The following is a 24,436-nucleotide window of genomic DNA, read 5'->3' as shown; positions in this document are numbered from 1 at the left end:
GAGTTGTGGTGGTGGGGCCAATGAGGTCACAGGGACATGGCCAGTTGTACTGGTTTTCTCCCCATCCTCCTTCCTTGAAAAGGCACCGTGGGCACTTGAGCATTGCAGCTGCACGAACACTTAGCACCGAACAAAACTGAAAAGTGTCTTACTTTGGCTCGGAAAGCATCACTGCTGTCACAGTTGCTTTTCTGCTGGGAAAAACCTTGTGTGGTTTCCACTTGCTCTAATTCTCTCCCTATCCTTCTCGTTTGCAAAACAAAAACTCAACGGATGCTTGAAAACATTGCAGCTGTCTAAACACCTAACACCCAAGGGTCTTCCCTTGGTTCAGAATTGCTGTCACAATTTCTAGTGCAGGTTCACATCACAATAATCCAGGCTTCCTCAACCTCGGCCCTCCAGATGTTTTTGGCCTACAACTCCCATGATCCCTAGCTGGCAGGACCAGTGGTCAGGGATGATGGAAATTGTAGTCTCAAAACATCTGGAGGATTGAGGTTGAGGAAGGTTGCAATAATCTTACGTTGCTCACAAGTAAGTCACACTAGATTTCATGGGGATTACTCCCTGGTAAGCGTGTACAGGATTGCAGTCTACAGTGCATGCATGACATAGCTGAGTTGGGAGTGCGTGAGATTTTTAATCTCAAGGTTTGTGAGTTCGAGTCCCACATTGGGTAAAAGATTCCTGCATCACAGAGGGTTGGACTAGATGACTCTTGTGGTCCCTTCCAATTCTACTGTTGTATGATTCTATGAATTAGGAAGCCTTAAAGGTGTTACATGAGGGACACGGGTGGCTCTGTGGGTTAAACCACAGAGCCTAGGACTTGCCGATCAGAAGGTCGGCGGTTTGAATCTCTGCGACCGGGTGAGCGCCCGTTGCTTCTACCAACCTAGCAGTTTGAAAGCACATCAAAGTGCAAGTAGATAAATAGGTACCGCTCTGATGGGAAGGTAAATGGTGTTTCCGTGCGCTGCTCTGGTTCGCCAGAAGTGGCTTAGTCATGCTGGCCACATGACCCGGAAGCTGTACGCCGGCTCCCTCGGCCAATAAAGCGAGATGAGTGCCACAACCCCAGAGTCAGTCAAGACTGGACCTAATGGTCAGGGGTCCCTTTACCTTTAAAGGTGTTACACAGAACTGTGAACAAAAGGACTCAACAGATTTCCAGACATATGGTTAAATATTATTCCCTGCCTGTCCCATAATTTTGAATTGGGGGAGGTGTGTGCATGTGTGTGGCCAGCTTTGGAACTGTGAAAAATACTAGCCTAATTCTTTTACTGATATTTCATCTGCCTCTTTGTATAGTCTACCAATCTTTTATTGTATTTTATTGGTCAAAACATGGGAAACAAATTTAACAAATAAAACCAACACACAAATGTACATAATTACTCAGAAGATTTCGGCAGTGCCAATAACAGGTACACTGGATAGTTCGCCAGAATTTCAATATCTCTTTTGATTAGTGCCTTTTATCCTCCCTTTCATTTGCCCTGGAGAAAACGAAATATTAATTTAGCCCAAATACAGATGCTCAGGGTAAAGTTCCCCAAAGGCCTGGCATAGCTACAGAATCTCATCTGAGACCACAGATACATATACATTAGCTGTTTTGCTGATGTGTAACAATAACCGTAATAAATTATAAATCTGGTGACAGGGAGCCACAGACGGGTAATTTTTATAACCAACGGTTGGAAACATTACTGCAGGTAAGGTGCTTTATCAACAGCAAGCTGGAGGCAAGAGTTCTCAAATCCCCGAGGAACAATCCGGACACTAAAGCAGTTAGAGCAGATGGACAAGAATATATGAGGATAACACCCTAGCAACTATGTTTTACAATAGTAAAAGGGGGCAACAATCTGGTTATATTTAGAAACCTACCACCATCCCATTCCCTCATCTCCCCACCACCCAAAGTATGCACATAACTTTGACTTCTGTCCATTGAGATGACTGCAATAATAAAAATGTTTCATATTCCAAAGGCAGTCAGATTTTGGAATGTCAGGCTACAGGCTTGGGGGTCCCCATTGGAATGGGGATTTCAAGGGGAGCTTTCCACCCACCCAGGAAATTTTTGCAGCACACAGCTTGCAAATCTGGGCGACTGCGTATTAAGTTTCTGCAAAGCCAATGATGGGGCCAGCAGAGTAGAATTTCATGCAAATAAAAGATCCCTATCAGAAAACTAAGACACTGAGGTCCAGCTCTGAGGGCCTTCTGGCGGTTCCCTCAATGCAAGAAGTGAGGTTACAGGGAAACAGGCAGAGGGCCTTCTTGGTAGTGGCGCCCGCCCATCAGATGTCAAGGAAATAAATAACTATCTGACTTTTAGAAGACATCTGAAGGCAGCCCTGTTTAGGAAAGCTTTTAATGCTGATGTTTTATCGTGTTTTTAATATTTTGTTGGGAGCCGCCCAGAGTGGCTGGGGAGACCTGGCCAGATGGGTGGGGTGCAAGTAATAAAGAAGAAGAAGAAGAAGAAGAAGAAGAAGAAGAAGAAGAAGAAGAAGACGACGACGACAAAACAGCTGGGATTTGGAAAACTCTGTGAACCTGCCCTCGCACATCCCCCCACAATGCAGAAATAATGGTTGTCAGCCATTTTCATAAGCAGTTGGTATACCAGTCTTTCCCAAGTGAAAATTTTGGCCTTTGGATACCAACAGTTCACTCATGCATATATATTCAGAATTAAGCCTATTCAGGTCCAAAATGTAGGTGTGGGTATGTGCATGTATATAGGCAACTCCCCATTTACGTGCGTTTAGGGCATGCACAACTGCGCATGTGCGCATTGCCACAAACCCGGAAATGGAACAAAAGGGGCAAAAACAGCCCTAAAAGAGCGCAAAATTGCAAAAAATGGTACAAAACCAGCGTCTAGCAATCCCATGGGCCTTTGCAAGTGCAATCCCAGGAGCCCTTGCACTGATCTTTTAGGCCTGTGGGGAGCTGGAGTTTGAGCAAGGAGGTTTGGAGTGTGTTTGCCGGCTTTTTCAATGGCGTTCCCAATATACGGAATTTCACTTAAACACACAGTGCCTCATAATATAACCCCCATGTAAATGGGGAGTTTCCTGTGTACAGTGCTTTTTTCTTAAAAAAATGTTTAGGGGTGGAGGGAAGTCCAAGACTCGGCAGAGCCCAATTCAACTTTGTATACGATGTATGGAATGGATATAATATGTGCAAGCTATGTAATGGATTTTGTATATGCCTATATGTATATATATGTGTAATATTAATAAAAATTTATCGGCCCCCCCAAAAAATATGTTTAGGGGTACTCTCATTTTGACTCAAGAAAATCACCATTTTATAGTTCCAAGCGGGAAAAACAAATACAGTAAATGGACAAAAGTCCAAAGATTCACAAAATGTTAAAGGGCATGCGTATCCCTGCGTGCCTCCAGAAAAAAGCACTGCCTGTACAGTGGTGCCTCGCAAGACGAAAAGAATCCGTTCCGCGAGTCTCTTCGTCTAGCGGTTTTTTCGTCTTGCGAAGCAAGCCCATTGACGGATTAGCGGATTAGCGCTATTAGCGTCTTTTAGCGTCTTTTAGCGTCTTTTAGCGTCTTTTAGCGTCTTTTAGCGGCTTATCGGCTTAGCAGATAAGCAGATAAGCGGCTTAGCGGCTTAGAAAAAGGGGGGGGAAACCCGCAGGAACTCGCAAGACATTTTCGTCTTGCGAAGCAAGCCCATAGGAAATTCGTTTTGCGAAGCGCCTCCAAAACGGAAAACCCTTTCGTCTAGCGGGTTTTCCGTCTTGAGAGGCATTCGTCTTGCGGGGCACCACTGTATACACCTCCCCCCTTACACATGCATGCTAACTGTTCAAACAGATTACTGTTTGAAAGCTCACCACAAGGATATTGGTTAATACAATGGGCAGCCCATTTCTATGCCACTTTGAATAATTGCTTTAGAGCCAAAACACTGAAAAAGTGCAGTTCAGCAGAAATCTGCTGCTGCTGCTGCTGCTGCTGCTATTATTATTATTATTATTATTATTATTATTATTATTGCAATTAAATAAGATCTATACATGAAGAGAATATTCAGTAGCAAAATTTACAGAGGCTAATTTTGAGAATTGGTTTTTTTTTTGGGGGGGTGAAATTGATTTGAGTTTTAGTTGCCTTGCAACCAGAAATATGCAAATCACCTGATTTAGACTAGCATCCCTGCCAAAAATGAAAATGTAGCATCAGCATTGTGTTGGTGAAGCCACCAGCCACAAACTAAGGGTTTGGTGATTCTGTGTCCTTGCAGAACATCTATACTTTTGGCAGGCCCAGGCCCTATGGGCGGTCTGCCATATCACCTTCCCTCCTTACCACAGAGGTAAGAAACTTCATAAACTGCAGGCATGCGACAAATTACTGCTATCCAAAAGACAGTCAAGGGCATTTTATTATAAGGTGGCTACAGCTCCATCTTGCAAGCTGTGTGATTTATAACTTGAAGTTGCCTTTGAACATATGATTGAGGATTATGTTTCTGCATTATTTTCTTATTCTAAAAGAGGACACATTTTAACCAAGGCAGCTAAAACTGGAAGATTTTATTCTGCTCAAGCCTAAAAGCACCCTGACTCATGCAAAATTTAGTCCTATATTCTGACTATATTGTGCTTTAAAGAAAATGTAATCTGAGTCCTGAATTACTGTTTGAGGGGTGAAGCAGTAATTTACATTTATGCCTTAATCCATATTACATTTGTATTACATCTTGGTATGAAAAATGGTAGAATAATAACTATATATACAGTCACACCTTGAAAGTTGAATGGAATCCATTCTGGAACTCCGTTCAACTTCCAAAACATTCAAAAACCAAAGGGCGGCTTCTGATTGGCTGCAGGAAGCTCCTGCAGCCAATCGGAAGCTGCGGAAGTAATGACAGATGTCACTTCCAGGTTTCGATTGTTCGGAAGTCGTTTTGTTTGCGAGCCAAGGCATTCAAGGTACTACCGTGTGTGTGTGTGTGTGTGTGTGTAGTCTTTACTCATGTCTTACTGAAACATTAACATCTGGCTATCAGAGAACTCTCTATATTCATAGATATCAGTTTTACATTTAATTCCTGCAGGCACAGCTGTGAAAGATGGTACTAACCAAATACTTTTGCAATCTCTCTAGCAAGAGGAAAAGAAATTTAGGTTTTTAAGAAGATTTTTGCCACATCTTCAGACCATGGTTGAGAATCATTATGGTTGGCATTTTTTCAGTCCATGTACACATTCATATTTCGCCCTTGTACTTGTACTTTTCCCCATCACATTGCCTTCTATGTGGCAGTATGATGTTAGCCCCCTAATGGGGGTCCCATTAGGGTACTTAAAGGTAAAGGTAAAGGGACCCTTGACCGTTAGGTCCAGTCGCTGACAACTCTGGGGTTGCAGCACTCATCTCACTCTCTAGGACGAGGGAGCCAGCATTTGTCAGCAGACAACTTCCGGGTCATGTGGCCAGCATGACTAAGCCACTTCTGGCGAACCAGAGCAGCGCATGGAAACGCTGTTTACCTTCCTGCAGGAGTGGTACCTATTTATCTACTTACACTTTGACGTGCTTTCGATCCACTAGGTTGGCAGGAGCTGGGACTGAGCAACAGGAGCGGGGATTCGAACTGCCGACCTTCCAATTAGCAAGCCCAAAAGGCTCAGGGGTTTAGACCACAGCGCCACCCATGTCCATTTATTAGGGTACTTACTTTGGACCTAAGGGGATTCCTACTAGAAAAATTCATTCCATGTTCTTTTCATAGTGCAAACCTATACATGTTTACACAGAAGTTCCATGGGACTTGCTTCCAGGTGTAATTGGCCCATAGCTACAGCAGCAGGTATGTTCTATGCTAATAATAATAATAATAATAATAATAATAATAATAATAATAATAATTTATTATTTATACCCCACCTATCTGGCTGGGCTTCCCCAGCCACTCTGGGCGGCTTCCAAAGAAATATTAAATTACTGTAATACACTTAGGAGAATATTTTATTCTTTTGCCAGTTATGCTGTTTCAAATGCGCCTTTTATATTTGACTTCACTTAATAATGCTTTCTTTTGAAATGTTTAAGATAATTTTTTTGTTAACTTTGCTCACTAAACATGCATTCTGCAGTTGACCTCCTCTGTAGAGTTTTTTAAAAAAATGTTTAGGATAATATTTTAGTTTCCTGTTAATTATGTTTGAATGAATGTTAATTGTATTTAAATGTATCCTTTATATTCGACTTTCTTCCGTAAGGTTTTATTTTGTATTATTTTATTTGCTGTTTTAATATAGGTTGTAAACTGCTTTGAGAGCCTCCCCCCTTAAAAATATAAAGCGGTATAGAAATGAAAAGAATAACAACAACAACAACATCTCCAAAACATGTGTGCCGTGTTTATTATTTTTGCTGTGATTCTTCGCATTTTGTTGTGTTCTTAAAGGGGAAACTACAAAAAAATACTGCAATATAATTACTTTCAAACAATGGTTCTCCATCAGACACAACCTAGCCACAACCGTAACCAAATATGGCCAATTTAAAGCAAAAAACAATATGGATTTGGCAGGTTGGGGAGACGGGGACGGACAGACTCCCAGAATCTTTCCAGATTGAATCCCATATGAAAATAGCAACCATCACATTCAGTTTGTCCAACTAAAATAGCTCTGGCACTCTTGAGCCTCCCCCCCAAAAGAAAATACTTCTAGTGATATGGAAAGTGATATGAAAATGCACTGGAAAATGTGGGACAATGGATGCTTGACACTTCAGTATTTACGTATCCTCCCCACAATGGGAAAGCTATTAGAATAATCTGTCTTGTTTTATCCTAATAGACTTTGACATATCTCCGTTCAGAATTCAGGCTGTATGGTGTGGGAGAAAGGGGACAGTTCTAGTTCTGTTTGCTTGCTTGCATACACATTACATACTTTCCTGCATGCACTATGCAAATGGAATGCATGCAAGGCTGAAGCACACCCACTAGGGAGTAAGTCCCATTAAACACAACATGCATTCTGTGGTTTTTGTAGATGCTAATAGTGAAACATTTCCAGGCAGCAAGAAGAGAGAGAAATCATCTTGGCCCATCTGTAATTTCTTTAATCAGTCTTGTTTCACTCCTTTGAGTAGGCAACCTTGCTTCAAGTCTGTTTTTAAACCACCTGAGCCTCATCATTCTTTGTCTACTTGCTTATATGCGCCACAGTTTCTGAAAGGTTTTTGCCAAGGATAAGGGGACACGAATCTTGTTAGAGAATGTTTTGAAACCCATCCAGCGGGGACGACTATAAATCTTCAAACCATTTCTGACCATATGTCACAACTCCTAAAGGCAAATGAAGGCTCTGACAGCTTTTAAATAATATTTAGTAATGATGGCTGTTAAAATGTTCACCCTTTCTATAGCCACATCTCAGAAGGGGGATGTTCCTTCAGTCTGTTCCTCACATATGTAGAACCATGTTAACTGGATGTAAAATGCTGAAACTAATAAAAGAGCTGTAGATGGAATGAATTTTCAGTACTTTTGCTCCTGCTATTCATACATTTCCCAGATAGATGCTTTATCTATTACTCAGTATTTTGGATTCCAGTCCAGATTTTGGATTCTATTCCAAACAGCTAATGACTTTATTTAAGGGTGAGTGGGAATCTTATGCACTTGAAAGACGGAAGTTTTGATTCAAAAGATGTCTGGCTTAGGGAGCTGTGTTAAATATTAAGCACACACACATATCATCCCCTCTCCCTGCTTGGGACACTCAGCTTTCAATGCACTCTCAGGACACTTCACAAAAACATGCACACATACCAGTAAAACAGTGTGCACAGAATATAGTTGGTAATGCATACTTTTCTATAAGCCAGCAATGAAAAGAAAGCTCTACCAGTAAGAGGTGTAGCCTGGGGAGAGTGTTGAGTTCCAGACATGGAGGCCTGAGGTTTCCCACCCCAGTTTAAAAATACTGCAGAAGAAGCAGTCAGAAGATCCCAACACGCCAAGCACTTGCATACGTACTTTCCAATGCAATTCATCTAACACCATGATGGAAATTACTGGACCAGATACTGGACCTGCTTCAGCAAACTACTCAGGCTCCTTAGGGGCGTTTTCTCCCATTGATGTAAACGGAATTTGGCTGAGCTGCACCAGCTGTCAATAAGGCACTCTTTGCCTTCCAATCATTTCATTCATCTCTCATCAGAATTAAGACAACCCAATCCAAACCCTAACTCATTCCAGAGCTTTGTGTTGTTTTGGCAAAAACTGATGTTGCTAGTGACCGGGTGGGGTGAGGTGGGGGTCCCAGATGACAGTAACATATTTTTTTATTAGTTCAAATGTAAAGCAATTTAATTGAAAGCAAATGTCACTAAGAGTGAACAGTTTCAAACCACTGCAATTGGAAAGAAAAGGAAAATAAGAGAAACTGAACTCATCGATGCACTTCTAATGGTCTGATGCCCACAAGAGAGTTTGTAAAAGGGGTGGAGGAGAGAAATTCCTAATCATACTTATAGAAAATGTTGGAAAGACATCTGCAGCTGGAGCTTTGTTTGAAGGGATGGTCAAGAACCATGGAGATGTTGTTTCTGAGTACACACAGCCTTTGAAAGCAGCAGGTTGGCTTTATTTCTACTGGTTTCCCATGTTAGTTTCCTTGCTGTGCATGTGTCTGGTGAAAACACCAAGAGAGTTTGGATTTGATATCCTGCTTTATCACTACCCTAAGGAGTCCCAAAGTGGCTAACAATCTCCTTTCCCTTCCTCCCCCACAACAAACACTCTGTGAGGTGAGTGGGGCTGAGAGACTTCAGAGAAGTGTGACTGGCCCAAGGTCACCCAGCAGTTGCAGGTGAAGGAGCGGGGAATCAAACCCGGTTCACCAGATTACGAGTCCACCACTCTTAACCACTACACCACACTGGCGTGCCCATGATTGAGGGGCCCCGGGGTGTGCTGAAGTCACACTGTGCATGCTGCTGAGGGTGCTGATGTGTCATGCAGATGCCCCGTGGTTTGTGCGTGTGATCCGAGTAAGGGAAAGGTAAAGGATCCCTGGATGGTTGAGTCCAACCAAAGGTGACTATGGGGTTGCGACGCTCATCTCGCTTTCAGGCCAAGGGAGCTGGTGTTTGTTCACAGATAGCTTTCTGTGTCATGTGGCCAGCATGACTAAACCGCTTCTGGCACAACAGAACACCGTGATGGAAGCCAGAGCACACGGAGATGCCGTTTACCTTCCCACAGAAGCGGTACCTATTTATCTACTTGCACTGGTGTGCTTTTGAACTGCTAGGTTGGCAGGAGCTGGGACAGAGCAATGGGAGCTCACCCCATCACACGGGTTTGAACCGCTGACCTTCTGATCAGCAAGCTCAAGAGGCTCAGTGGTTTAGACCACAGCGTCATCCATGTCCCACTGTGATGCGAGTACGGGATGCCCCATGGCATGCACAGCTGCTGTGGAACTTGGGGTGGGGCGGCTCTTTCATCAGAAATATTGGAGGCCCTGGCTACTTCAGATCAGATTTAATTTCTGTATTTCTCAAATTTCATTTTGCAGTGGGGGTGAATGGGGAGGTTGTAGTGTGACCCCATCCATTAAAGCAGCCTTTCTCCACCTGTGGGTCCCCAGATGTTGTTGAACTACAACTCCCATCACCCCTAGCTAGCAAGGCCAGAGCTCAGGGATGATGGCAGTTGTAGTCCAACAACATCTGGGGACCCACAGGTTGAGAACCGCTGCATTAAAGATTTATTTATTTATTTATTTATTATTTATCTTATTTCTCACATAATTCAAAACTTTTATTTAGTTTTGTGTGAAAACCACATCAAGGAGCAATTGTTATTAATGTTATTTTTCAGGATGCAACATGCCATGCTAGTCTTACCTACGGTACCTCAGTAATAACACAGACTTAAACCTTCCTTCAAGCCTTCATCCTGTCCATTTCCAGATTTTGCTAGTTTCTTTTGGCTGTTATCACTTAATTATGAATAGGAAAGCTTTTAGCTGCAGAGAATCAGATATGTCTGGTTATGAATGATTAAGGGCACATGGGATTATTGCTGGCACATTACCTGTCTAGCATGAAAAAGAGACATAGCATTTACTAAGGACGCAGCTGTGTCTATGTGTAAACCCTAAGTGGGAGGCCCTGTGGTTCTTCAGATGTTGTTGGAGTCCAACGTCAATCATCTCCAGAAAACATGGCCAATGATAAGAGTTAATGGGAGTTGAAGTCCAACAAGAGCTGGAGAGTCACAGGTTCCCCGCCCTGGAGAAGTAAATCTTTAACAAGTGATTCTTACTTGCTTTCAGTTACAAGAGTGCCATTGCATGAACTTTGAGCTGTTGTTGTTGTTTAGTCATTTAGTCATGTCTGATTGTTCGTGACCCCATGGACCACAGCACGCCAGGCACTCCTGTCTTCCATTGCCTCCCACAGTTTGGCCAAACTCATGCTGGTAGCTTCGAGAACACTGTCCAATCATCTCGTCCTCTGTCGTCCACTTCTCCTTGTGCCCTCATCTTTCCCAACATCAGGGAGTTTTCCAGGGAGTCTTCTCTTCTCATGAGGTGGCCACACTATTGGAGCCTCAGCTTCAGGATCTGTCCTTCCAGTGAGCACTCAGGGTTGATTTCCTTCAGAATGGATAGGTTTGATCTTCCTGCAGTCCATGGAACTCTCAAGAGTCTCCTCCAGCACCATAATTCAAAAGCATCAATTACTTGATGATCAGCCTTCTTTATGGTCCAGGTCTCACTTCCATACATCACTACTGGGAAAACCACAGCTTTAACTATACGGACCTTTGTCGGCAAGGTGTTGTCTCTGCTTTGGCCTAATGCACCCAATTATCTGTGGAGCCTAAAGACATAACAGTGCCAAATTTGGGAGGAAACAAGTCTGTCCTGTACCTTTCTCTCCAAGTTTCCACATGCAACTATGGTCTCATGCTAATGAACTCTGTTGAAATTCAGAGAAGAAAAGGAGCTGGGGTCAACAAATCAGCTGAGCATAGAAACATCAGTAGAGGGCCATAGAGCATATGATATTGGCTGGCAAATTAAGAAGGTCTAGGGCTTTTATTTTCAGCTGGAACTCGCCAGAGCTCAATTCTAGCACCTCTCAGGTGGACACCATTGCCGTTATACGAGAACAAGGGGAGGTGTTCATTATGAGTTCTGGTGCCTCATTTTCTAGAAAAATAGCACTGAGAAGGTCCTTTATCTTTTTGCATAAGCTGTCCCTATGTGCTATATCACAAAGAAATCTACCATATCCCTCTGCTTCCATGACTCCCAAACTGGTCCTTTGTTACAAGTTGAAAAAGCAACCTCTTTTATTTTAATTCAAGAGTAGGAACCTGCGGCCCTCTAGATTTTTCTGGACTTGCAATTCCCATCACCGCTAAGTATTGAACCATGCTGATGTGGAGATGGTGTGAGTCAGAACCCATCAACATCTGGAAGGCATCCTCATCCTCATTTGGTTGATTTATTTAAAAAAAATTATGCAAGAATTAGGCTGAATGAAGCTGAATGGTGAAACAATCAAACAAAGCTTCTTCTTGCTGTTCCATTCATTACCTTGCTGCATCATTCCGTGTAATAGAAATGAGAACAACAACATAAAATAATCACCTTATCTGTACCTGGGGAAGATTCTTGAAGCTACCATAACAAAAGAAAAAAATGTAAAACTAGTCATGGTCCCTTTATGCAAAGATCCTCAGCATCTTCTTGAAAGCAAAGTTTCAGCACGGTAAAGCGACGGTGTGATGAATATTGGAAAAGGTCAGTCCTAATTAGCTGTGTACTCTTAATGCATTTTACAGAGAAACAGCTGGCAGATGACACACTGATTTCTTTCTAAAGGACATCACTGAAAGAGCCTCCAGTTAGGATTCTGCAAGAGCCCATCTTAAGCAAGGTAAACAGCTTTTGCTCGGATCTGTTACACTAAAATACTCGATAGTCTCAGGGAGCGCCTAATATGCTCAGAGCCAGCTTACCTTTGGAAATTTGTCTAATGACCAGTTTAAAGAAAGGTAACCTTCTTACTAAATCTTAAACACCCCTGGTCGTAAAATTAAGTGGATTTTACCGCCACCTATGCTTTGCCTATATTTTAAAAGGATAATTGCATCTCGCCCACCCATCTTCCTTTTACTGTGTCTATAGAATGCTACGGTTTCAATCCAATACATTACGGTCCATTGGTTTCAGTAGGACTTGCAAATGCATAACAAGGTGCAAGCTTTATGCCTGGGTACGACAAGAGATTTACAGTCCCTCCCTCACCTTCAATTCAGCCCTGTGAAGGAGATTATGATTAAGCCAGTTTTACAGATGAGAGACAGAAGCTAAGAAACAGTAAATTGCTAACATCACACACAATCTATCTGCCATTTTAATCCAGGCCCCTTAAATCTTTTGCCTGAGGCTTATAATTGTCTGAAATGATTATTATATGACGAACACCCACTATTTGTACTTTCCGGAAACAACAGAAGGCATTTTTTCAACAAGCTTTTCCAGCTAGAAAATATATGGTCTTTGCCTTTGGGTGTTCATTTGCTTTCATGCCTATCTTCGGTTGTTTTTATTTCATGATTGTAAAATGACCCAAGACTTATGTGAAAGGCAATTCATAAATTAATAAAATGTTGTTGTTGTTGTTGTTTCCTTTATATAAGCCTGTAACAGGTGTTCTGGGTGGCTGGTTCCCCTTTGTGGAATGCCTTCCCTGGTGAGCGGCATCTGTCTCTTTTATTCTTAACATTCAGGAGAAATTTAAAAACCTGTTTGTATGCTTTTCCCTGTGTACAGTTTTCTCTCCACAGATTGACCACTGTTGAACCAGCTAAGCTTCACCAAGACAGCTTTATCATATACCCTCAGCCCCCAGGACCATACTGGGTGTGTGGACATGCATGCATGAATCCCCTCCAACATTTATCCAATGAAACGAGGGACACATCCTATTCCAACCCATCCAACATTTCTCGGGTATAAACAGGGACATCCTATTCCATCCCCTCCAACCTTTCTTGGGTATAAATAGGGACATCCTATTCCATCCCCTCCAACGTTTCTTGAATATAAATAGGGACATTCTATTCCATCCTCTCCAACCTTTCACTGATGAAAAGAGGGACATCCTATTCCATCCTCTCCAACATTTATCAGATGAAAAGATGGACATCCTTCAAAAGGGGCAAGAGGAACAGTCTGGGAGCAAATCAGAAACAAGAATGGGTTCTGTCATTCCAGGACTTTCCCTGTGAAATAGGGACACTTGCAAGTGTCTGATGTTTTTAGAGATTATATTTCATTTATGATTTTCTTGTGCTTTGTTCTCTCTCTCTCTCTCTCTCTCCCTCCCCACCCACCCAATGACATGTTTCATAACTGCTCTTTAGGAACAGAAATTATGTCTCCTTTTGGCCACGCTGCATGATCTAGATTCAAACTGTGGGACCTAATTCACAACTGCAAAATTACCTTAGAACTGTTACACCACTTTGGCCCTGTAGATCTTGAAATGCACCTTCAGAGGCATTGGCAATGTGTCACTGTGTCCCTTGGCTCCAAAAAGGTTAGCCTCCCCACTGTTATTTATTTATCTGTTCAGTATATTTATGTAGCACTTTTTCCTCCAATGAGCTCAAGGTGTACCACTGTAAAGGTAGGTTAGGATGAGAGGCAGTGACTAACACCAAGGTCTTCCCAGTGAGATTAATGGCTGAGTGAGGATTGAGACCCTGGTCTTCAAGGTCATAGCACCACAAGTGTTTATTTTCTAAGATAAAGGGGATAAAATCAGTGTGTGCACCAGTCTGATGTGCTTGGTAGCCACCCAAGTACTTCAACTGAAAACCAGGGAAATGCATCATTATTATTTTTTAAATTTTTAAAATAATTTTATAAGTTATATGTCTTTGCTTCTCAATTTGTATTGTGTTATTTTATGCACAGTGACTTGCTGTTATTTTCATTGATTATACTTTAGAAATTATTTACTGTAATTGTTAAGAGTGAATTTCTGTTTAATTATTATTTGCTGATACAGTGGTACCTTGGTTTTCAAATGCCTTGGTTCTCAAACGTTGAAAACTCGCAAGTAAGTGTTCTGATTTTTAAACATTTTTCGGAAGCCAAAAATCTGATGCGGCTGTCGGCCATTGTTTCCAGGGCGCCTGCACCAATCAGAAGCTGCGCCTTGGTTTTCGAACATTTTGGAAGTCAAACAGACTTCTGGAACAGATTGAGTTTGGCACTTTTATTTTTGCTATTTATTTTGCATTTTTGTTTTTGAGGCTTTTTCAGTTCATTTGTTTTTGTGACTGCATGGAACCCAGTTCAGCTACAGATTGATTGACTGATTGTGTGACTGTGGAAATGGATAAAAGCCCCCCATCCAAACAATGACTATCATCAGTGCAGGTAAGAAAAAATAATAATTTTAATTGTTATCATCTACAATACTGTCTTATTTATTTTATCGTAGAGTACATTGATTATTGCTTTCATTTTATTGCAGAAAAATGGAAACCTCTTTCTTTCTGTTAAGGCATGGCACAACCAGAAATACATTTCCAAGCCTGAAGCCAACTTGCACAAACCATCAACTGCTGCCTCCAAGATGTGGGAAGGCCCATAAACCTGTCCCCAACCGATATTTGTAGACACCATGCTCCAGTGAAATCAAATTATTTGACAGCCCAGCATATCCAATCAGTTGTGTAATGGTCTCTATATACTAAACAGATACCAAAGCATGTCAATAAAGTGAGATCAAATACAACAGGCAAAGCTTTGCTGGCTGTTCTGAACTCACAGTCCTCAAAGTTTTCAATTATAAAAGTCATTGTTTTGTCATCTCTTCCCCACTGCAGCAGCCAGATCTTCCACCGCTCCATTTTTCTCTGCGTGAGTGAGAAAAACTACTTACTGAAACTATTTTGAGTTTTGTGCCTTGCAATAAAATGAAGAGAGACAAAGGGACTAAAACCACTTGGTTGCCTTGTGAGATATATACACACCGGAATAATTAATTTCTTTGCTGTATGTTTTCAAGAAAGTTTCTAGTCATTTAATGTATCTCAATTTTTCCAAATGGTTCAATCAAGAAACTTATATAGCTCAGTCGGTAAAGCACGAGACTCAATCTCAGGGTTGTGGGTTGGAGCCCCATGTTGGGCAAAGGATTCCCTTTCAACTCTACAAATCTATGAACTGCCAATAATAAAGGGCATCTACTTATTAACAGATGTCTGTAGGGCTCCATGGCAGATATGCAGGGATTCTCTTAAGCTAGATAGATAGATAACTTATTATGGTCAAAGACCAGCTTGCATAACACAATAAAAACAGCATTCATAAAGATAAAATATACAATCAGAGCAGATTGCAGCAATAGCTCATGTATTAAAATTGAAATATATACATACACCTGTACAACTGAGCTTTGGGCTACCATAAAAATAGACCCTGAGGCACCCCAAAGGGCAACTTCAGCTTTTCCCTAGTAAGCTATTTTATTCTAGAGGATGATCTGTGCCTACAAATCTGGGTGCAGAATCTGGCTACCAGTCTTGTGATCTTTGCCTAAGAGGAGAGAATTTAGTTTAGACTTGTCTGAAAGACCAGCGAGCCTCTTCAGCAAAGGATCAGTGGTGTCTCTACGAATCTCAACATAAAAAGGACATCTAAAAATATTTATGTTCGGGGCTTCCTATTTCCCCTAATGGGCAGGCGCAAAGTCTCTGTGCATACGGGACTCTTCTATAGGAGCCTTCCAGAACAGGTGAGGGCAAGGCCGAGCTTCTAGCAAGAGTGAAAGCCCTTCTTGCATTAAGCTAGAAAATTTGAACAGCGCTGGCTCATTTGATGAAACAACGAAGCAGCATTCAGAGAATAGGAATCATCAGCAGTGCATTTGGAAATGTGCACTGCAGTCAGTCCTATTTTTCTAGAAAAAAAAGGTGCCAGAATTCACCATAAACCCCTCACTTGTTCTCTTATAATGGCAATGGCACCCACCTGAGAGTTGCCGGAACTGAGTTTCGGTTGAAAAAAAAGCCCTGACTGCAACTATGCTCTTTCTTAGCATAGTTTGTAGCCTAACAACGAGAGGCCATTTGAATAGGTGATCCTCAAGATTCTTAGGCATTAGTGATTCTGGAACTTGAATTAATCAGATGGAGCTATTTATCTAGCAGCTAATTTGATTTTATAGAGGGTACAGCAGAGGCAGACAAGTCAGAAAATAGCTGATTTCAAAAGAAAGAAAGGTTTTTGTGCTGAACCATATGGTACAAGCTGAATGTTGACTTGCCCTAAAAAATACAAATGAAATATTCAAATGACACTTTGATATACTCTATAAAGTGCCTCCCCTGTGACTGCAACACCCTATATCTGTTGCGCGTTCTTCAGGCTTTGTCGCTTAGAACATTCTCTTGTTTACTTTCAGCTACAGTCTCATAAGTAAAAGAAGGTTGATTCCACACAAATAATCAAGCTAGGTTGCAAATATCAGAATATATCCTATATACAGCGCATAACAGAAACTTAATAGCGCATAACATAATAGTGTATAACTAGGAAACATGAAATTGACCACACACACACAAAATGTCCAATCTAAAAATCAATGCAAATTAAGCCACATCCTGGATACGTAAGGAACACCACATTATCAATGATGAACAAACACTGAGCCTAATTTCCCAAAAGTATCCTTCACTTGTTATTGGTCTACAAAAATGTGTAAACTTCACATCTTAATTGTAAGGTATTTACCACAATTTACAGCTTGAAGAGCCGATGTGTATTCACTTGCCAGGATTTTTGCTACTGTCCCAGACTGATAAATGACCAAAAACTAACATTTTCTCTTTTCTTTTTTGGATTTATCTGTTATTTTATTTATGATTTTCAGTTTTATACATTTCAAAAATTTTATAATCATTCCTTCCTCCTCTTTCTGTGGCTTCTTAAATTTATTTTTAATCTCTTCTGCATATGCAAATCAACTTAAATTGCTCATTTATTCACCTACTTTAAATATATACTCTAATAAAACTGCAGGTTATTGCAATAATCCTGCCAATGTTCTTATCTGTGTACAAGCTATTTGTAAATATTCAACAAACCATTTCCATTCATTTATAAAAAGTTTGCTATCTTGATCAAGGTATCAGCTAACATTTTCTGTTGTCCACCAAGGAAAGACTCACACTAGCAAATACTGAACCACCTCCAAACATCTCTGGATTAGTGTTAGTGTTAAGCAGTCAATGGAAGGTGTGAAAAAAGGGCATGAATGTGTTTTCTACTCAGGTCTGCTTATGCTGAATGATGCTGCACTTTATGTCTGCTATTTAGAGCAGACCAAGATCAATGAAAATGCAACATCATGAAAGGGTGTGTGGCAAAAATAGATGTTGAGAAAAAAATGACAAAGAATAGAAGCTGAGTGCTATAACAGAGATAAAGGATGTATAAGGAATCTCACACTTATTTTTGTCTGCTTCTCTTTGAAATAAAAGATGTTGGCCTGGAGAATAAAGGTCACAATTAAGATTTAAGGCAGAGTTAAAATCTCAGCATTTTCTTCACTGGGCAAGCAATTAACACCTCCCATTTCAGCTACCTAAAGGGCAGTAGAAGACTCTTACTTGTATTCATCGTAGGGAAAAAAGTCAACACCTAGACAACTATAGGACATTAATTTCATCCTGTTTCTGGTATGGGGAAAAATGTAGAAAACCATTTAATTTAGGCATGGTTTAACTCTCCAGAGTGCTAAATGACTCTGTTTTGTCTAGCATAATGCAATCACAAGTAGCAATGAATAAATTAATGGATATATAGGGGTTAGCACTATTTGCAAGCAATTCCCAGTCATTTAGATGAATGCAACAAATCTGCAAACATACGAGAGTTAAGTCACAATACAGAAAATAGGAATTTGTTTACTAAAAAATATGGTTGCTGCTAGAAACTGGTCAACGTGCTGTATTTCTTTTTAAACTGACATCACAGTAACACCAGCTTTATTAATGAGCACTAAATTTATGAATGAGCTTCATGTTTTTAGCTATGGCTGTAATTTGCGATGCCTGAAAAACTTTCCCTTAGGTCTCTTGCAGAATTCATTACGTTCATAAGAACATACAAAAAGCCATAGTGACCAAATAGGTGCCTACAGCAGCAGCAGCAGAAGAAGAGAAGTTTGGATTTGATATCCCGCCTTTCACTCCCTTTAAGGAGTCTCAAAGCGGCTAACATTCTCCTTTCCCTTCCTCCCCCACAACAAACACTCTGTGAGGTGAGTGGGGCTGAGAGACTTCAGAGAAGTGTGACTAGCCCAAGGTCACCCAGCAGCTGCATGTGGAGGAGCGGAGACACGAACCCGGTTCCCCAGATTACAAGACTACCGCTCTTAACCACTACACCACACTGGCAGGAGTGGATGAGGGCAAGTCTCCTTCTGCTGTCACCCAGAGACTGATATTTCAATGCCTCTCATTCTGCAGTTAGTATGTTACCAACATTTTCTCACTTTTAGTCATTTCAGCATCAGTGTAGTATGTGAGGAGAGAGCCACTCAGTGCTGCAATGAGAGCCCAGGCTCTGGTCATGGTCTGCATTCTGTGTACATTTGGACCCATATGCACATGGAGCTATCATGAATATGAATATACAGTCATTTATGCAATATTTCACAGTAAAGGAAACATTGGTGCAGCTATGGTAGCATGGCCCAGATCAAGTGAGACACCTGTCAGGGTCTGGGCAGAGGAGGAATGGTGGAGACCGCCTTCCCAGCCTGACCCTTCCAAAGAAGAAGCAGACAGTTCAGAATTACAACAGGGGTTTGAGGGAGGTCACAGTTCAGAGGCAGATGAGGGGGAAAGCTGGGAATAATGGGAGAGGAGGAGGAGGAAGAGGAAGCACCAAGGGGGCGACAGCGGATGGACACAGTGCCTTTAGAAAGCATTCCAGACCCCACCTCTCCCAGAACCCGGAGAGCCTTGAAAGTAGGAGAGCAAAGAGCTCAAAGGCAGAGGGCACGTAGCAGCACCCATAGAAATGACGAATGAGGAAATGGGAGACATGGGGGTGGAGATTCACTCGGGACAACACCGTTATCCAAGAGGCTGGGTTCCAAAGCCTCTCTCTGTAAATACTGAATAAAAGGCAGACTGTAAGAAACATTTCCTTGTCTTTGTATGCTCCTGGACCACTGGCCATGGGAGATGTTGACAGCCACCCGACAGAACCACAGGAAGCACTAGGAGTCCACGAAACAAACACACCACAGCTGACAGCAAGTTGCATGCAAATGACGACGTGCAGAGATACAAAAAGAAAGACTGAAGTAACCAGGCAATGCATCCTGCAAAGGTGGATGACCAGTTATTGTCCCCCTGCCCTGCTCGGCCCTGCCAGAGAGTTATCCATGTGAGGGATTAACTGAACCCTCCAGAGAATTTTCTGGCAGTTGACAAACCAAAGGAATATAATAAATGCATTCAATGTGCTGCATGGCCGTACCATTTCAGTTAGTTGAATATGAGTCCCATTGAAACCAAGCTAGTCATGATTTCAATGGGAACAGTGCAATGTTTTTTTAGAGGGAGGGGGCACTTTTCAAAAATATCGGAACTTCTGTAAAAACCACTTGTTCTTGCCTGTGCTGTCTCTCTCCTCAAATTTCACTTTGGCCTCTCACCAGGCTTTACGTCTAAAGACACCCTTGTTGACAACAGTCTTGTCAAGGGGAATATCAACAGAGTACCTGGTAGGCATCATGCCATTGTAATTGGAGACCTTCACAAAGGACTTGGAATATTTGGCAATCTTCTTCTTGCCCATGCTGGCCATCAATTTGCATGGGTAGCAATCAAGGCCAGCCACCAGAGCGTGGCTGTAGGGGCAGTCAGAGGTGCCATCATCAATATTCTTAACAATAACAACTTTGCGTCCAGAGTAACGCCCAGCGAGGACAAGGACGATTTCCCTTGGTTTCATAAACTTGCCCATCTTGGAGTTGCAGCAGCGATGGAACCCACATCGGAAGAGGAAAGAGAGCTCGCTCAGAATCCTGTACACGTCCACTCAAAAATAAATCCCACTGAGCTCGATGAGACTTACTCCAAAGTAAATGTCTCTGGGATTGCAGCCTACATGCAATTTACACAGCATTTTTAAAGCAGTGCTATTTTTCTAGAAAAAGAGGTGCCGGAATTCACCATGAAGACCTCGCTTGTTCTCTTATAATGGCAATGGCGTCTCCCTGGAAGGTGCTGGAACTGAATTCTGGTGAGTTCTGGATAAAAAAGCCCTGATTGTAGCCATGTCTATTGAGAAATACGCCCTACTGAGTCTAATGGGGTTTACTTTCAGGTAAGTGGGTTAGGATTCCAGCCACAGTCTAAAATCAAACCATTTTTTTTAATAAAAAAAAACTAGCTTCATTGCCCACGACCTATCTTATGAGATGTATTATCTATGCTGTCCTCTCTTAGTGTTCTTGAAGCCTTTGAGAACTCAAGGCAATGAAAAGAGAAAGAGCTCCTTCCTGCTTAAATCAGTCTTGAGCTTGAGATGAATGGAACAGATTTTGAATACCATTTTAGCCAACGTGCTTGAGGAAGAAAATAGAACATGACACAGTCCTTACAGTTCAAGAGCCCCTGTGGCTCCAGGGTATCAACAGACTTTGACCAAAGGATGCTACTGTTATTATGGGACCATTGAAGTCAAGCCTTTGAAGGACCATGAAATATTAGATAGAATTATAGACATGAAAATACAGGCAGTAAGTACCAGTTTCACTTGCTTTTCTTTCGTGTTCAGTAAGCAGTAGCACTTTGAGGTATATTTTCAAGGCCCTCGATACAGTACTTCCTTGCCACAATGCAACCACCTTAGACCTTTCTGCCTTTGGGCAAAAGTAGACACAAAGTCTGTTGCATAAATCAAATTAATGTGTGTGGTTCTTTGTTTTTTATTATTACTATGTAAATAGCCACCAGGGGCAAGCAGCATCAGGACTGGGCCAAGGAAGGGTCATATTTTAACAACAACAAAGCCTTGAGCTGCCATTTGCATTTTAAAAAACAACACCACAAAAAACATGCATGTTAATAGGATTCGCAAAATTAATGTCACATCGAGTTTGGATCTTGCTTGCCTTTGTGCCAATGTGCTCATGATTGATAGGAAAGGAGGAGCAAAGAGAAAGATGTGGCCTGGAGCAATGTTGATGTGCCACAGACAGGATGTGAGCAGCATGCTGGAGGGACTAATGGTGTTCGTCCTCTGATGGCAAAAATTTGTGGTGCGCTTCTGCTTATCAATGTGACATGTCAGCATAGTTCAACATGGTCTCCATGGTTCTTCCAGTCCCTGTGCTGCAGATTTTCACAAGGACTTGTTATTTTCAAAATCTGCAAGCTGAGGAGGTCAGCTGAACTTGAGTTTGAGAAAAATAAGAAACCAAGTTAAATTGAAATTGACAGATTTTTCCATCCTTATTCAAATTGAGGCAAAATAGAGGAGAGAACAAGATCTTAGAATCATTGTAGAGCTGGAAGGGAGCCAGTGTGGTGTAGTGGTTAAGAGCGGTAGTCTCGCCACCCGGTGAACCGGGTTTGCGTCTCCGCTCCTCCACATGCAGCTGCTGGGTGACCTTGGGCTAGTCACGCTTCTCTGAAGTCTCTCAAACCCACTCACCTCACAGAGTATTTGTTGTGGGGGAGGAAGGGAAAAGAGAATGTTAGCCGCTTTGAGACTCTTTAGGGTAGTGATAAAGCGGGATACCAAATCCAGACTACTACTTCTTCTTCTTCTTCTTCTTCTTCTTCTTCTTCTTCTTCTTCTTCTTCTTCTGTGGATCATCAAGGCCAAAGCCCTGTAATGCAGGAATATGCAGCTGTCCCATATGGGGATCAAGCCTGTGACCTTGGCATGATTGGCACCATGCTCTAACCAACTGAGCTTATCCAACTGAGATAATTGGCTAAATTGATCTACAGGAGATAGAGGAAAGGTGGGCCATAGAGAAGAGAAAGAAACTCTTGGAGCTCAAGTCACGCAAAGCCTCAAAAGGTGAAAAAGTCAGAAGAAAATCAAGCAGCATCTCCAAGTAGCTAAAGTTTTCCGACTAAACATGCTGTGGGGCAATGAGAACATAAGAGATATAAGGAAACATAAGAAGATTCATTATACTGCTTAAGAGTATAAGAGCCAGTGTGGTGTAGTGGTTAAGAGCAGTAGACTCGTAATCTGGTGAACCAGGTTTGCTTCCTCGCTCCTCCATACGCAGCTGCTGGGTGACCTTGGGCCAGTCACACTTCTCTGAAGTCTCTCAGCCTCACTCACCTCACAGAGTGTTTGTTGTGGAGGAGGAAGGGAAAGGAGAATGTTATCCACTTTGAGATTCATTTGTTGTTGTTTAGTCGTGTCCGACTCTTCGTGACTCCATGGACCAGAGCACGCCAGGCACTCCTGTTTTCCACTGCCTCCCACAGTTGAGACTCCTTAGGGTAGTGATAAAGTGGGATATCAAATCCAAACTCCTCTTCCTCCTCCTCCTCCTCCTCCTCCTCCTCCTCCTCCTCCTCCTCCTCTTCTTCTTCTTCTTCTTCTTCTTCTTCACCACTGGCCCATCTAATTCAGTATTGTCTAGTTTGACAGGCCACAGCTTTCCAGGATTTCAGACAGAAACTCTCTTCCAAACCTGCCTGGAGATTGACCCTGAGACATTCTGCATACAAGGCATAGACTCTCTTACTGAGTCATGTCCCTTTCCCAAGAAATATAGGGGTGAAACCACCCAAGGCAGCCTTGTGTGGTGTTTTGGCTTTTTAAAATGCAGAACATTGTCCCTGCTCCCCACTTTCCCCATTCCTCACAACAAAAAGTTTAACAAGGGTGACCTTCAGACTGTCAACATTTTGCGGGAGGCATTCAGTTGCAAACTGGAAATGCAGGCTTCACGACTAAAGTGATTAACCTGCTCTGGTGCAATGACAAAACAGAGTTTTTGTATGTAGGAAAGGAACGGGGGAAGTGAGCTAAAAAGCGTGGGATAAATGACTGATTTGGGAAGATGTGCCACATCCATGCAAGCAAATCAGGATTAATGTTCACTGTCATGTAACCTCCGTGCAAATGAACTGGAAAGAATGCTCAGTAAAGGGCAGGCATTGTATAACCCCTTGAATAATTCCCACATAAGCTTTGCACAAGCAAAACTATGATGGATGCTCAAGAAACAGTTTGTCAGGAGGAGCCCAAGAGAACCAGAACATTACTGGTAAACTGTGCCTTTTTCTGGGGGGGGATGCAGGGGTACGGATATCCCTAAACATTCCGTGAATCTAACTAATTTTTTTAGTTTCTTCTCTAGCACGGTGAATCATCAGTTCTGTTGCTACCCCCGATGGCAGCCTTGTTTCGTGTCACGGTGTTTCCTGAGTCTCAGAAAGAAGCGAGCATTTAATAGGAGTACCCCTAAACATTTTTTAAAAAAGAAAAAAAGCACTGCTGGTAACTGTGAGCTGTTCTGTGTTCATATTAGCCTTGCTAGTAAACAAGTATTGTGTGACAATCATAGACTTCTAGGTAAAGGTTAAAGTGACCCCTGACCATTAGGTCTAGTCGTGACTGACTCTGGGGTTGTGGTGCTCATCTCGCTTTATTGGCCGAGGGAGCCGGAGTACAGCATCCGGGTCATGTGGCCAGCATGACTAAGCCACTTCTGGTGAACCACAACAGTGCATGGAAACGCCGTTTACCTTCCCGCCAGAGTGGTACCTATTTATCTACTTATACTTTGACGTGCTTTCGAACTGCTAGGTTGGCAGGAGCAGGGACCGAGCAACAGGAACACAGCGAAAAAGCTCACCCCGTTGCGGGGACTCGAACCACGACCTTCTGATCGGCAAGTCCTAGGCTCTGTGATTTAGACCATAGCGCCACCAGCTAATTTTTTTTTTGTGATAAGCACAGTAGCCTACAACTTTGTTTATCTCCCTCTGTAGATCACACACCCTTGTTATCAAATAGCATGGATGAAAAAGGCAAAAATAGATTACACTGAAAATCAACGACATTGAGCTCGACAAGCAATATCCACGAGTGAATGAACCCTCATAAGCACCGCAAGAGATGGCCATGCATGAATCAACCTGTTTTTCTCCTCTTTATTACTCCTGGAGCTTGAACAATGAGTTTACCATTCCCCTTGTACTTCAAGATTAGCTAATAACAAATTTAAAGAGCGAAAAAGGGAGACAAATACTTTTAATTTGCTACTTCATTTTGTCTTAGCAAACATGCATTTTCTTCTATTTGTTGATCGTTGCT

General features: G+C 42.1%; 1 protein-coding gene and 1 pseudogene across 3 annotated transcripts in view; both read right to left on the bottom strand.

Moving 5' to 3' along the window:
- Nucleotides 1-24,436, bottom strand: part of GPC6 (glypican 6) — a 785,665-nt gene that overhangs the window by 615,951 nt on the left and 145,278 nt on the right. The gene's annotated exons all lie outside the window — the stretch shown is intronic.
- On the bottom strand, nucleotides 19,712-20,144 carry LOC309340631 (large ribosomal subunit protein eL27 pseudogene; annotated as a pseudogene). Its single transcript has one exon. The product of its transcript is annotated as a large ribosomal subunit protein eL27 pseudogene (transcript).

Source organism: Podarcis erhardii (genome assembly GCF_964252035.2).
Source record: "Podarcis erhardii genome assembly, chromosome: 4".
Taxonomy (NCBI): domain Eukaryota; kingdom Metazoa; phylum Chordata; class Lepidosauria; order Squamata; family Lacertidae; genus Podarcis; species Podarcis erhardii.
This window is presented reverse-complemented; position numbering and strand designations above follow the sequence as displayed.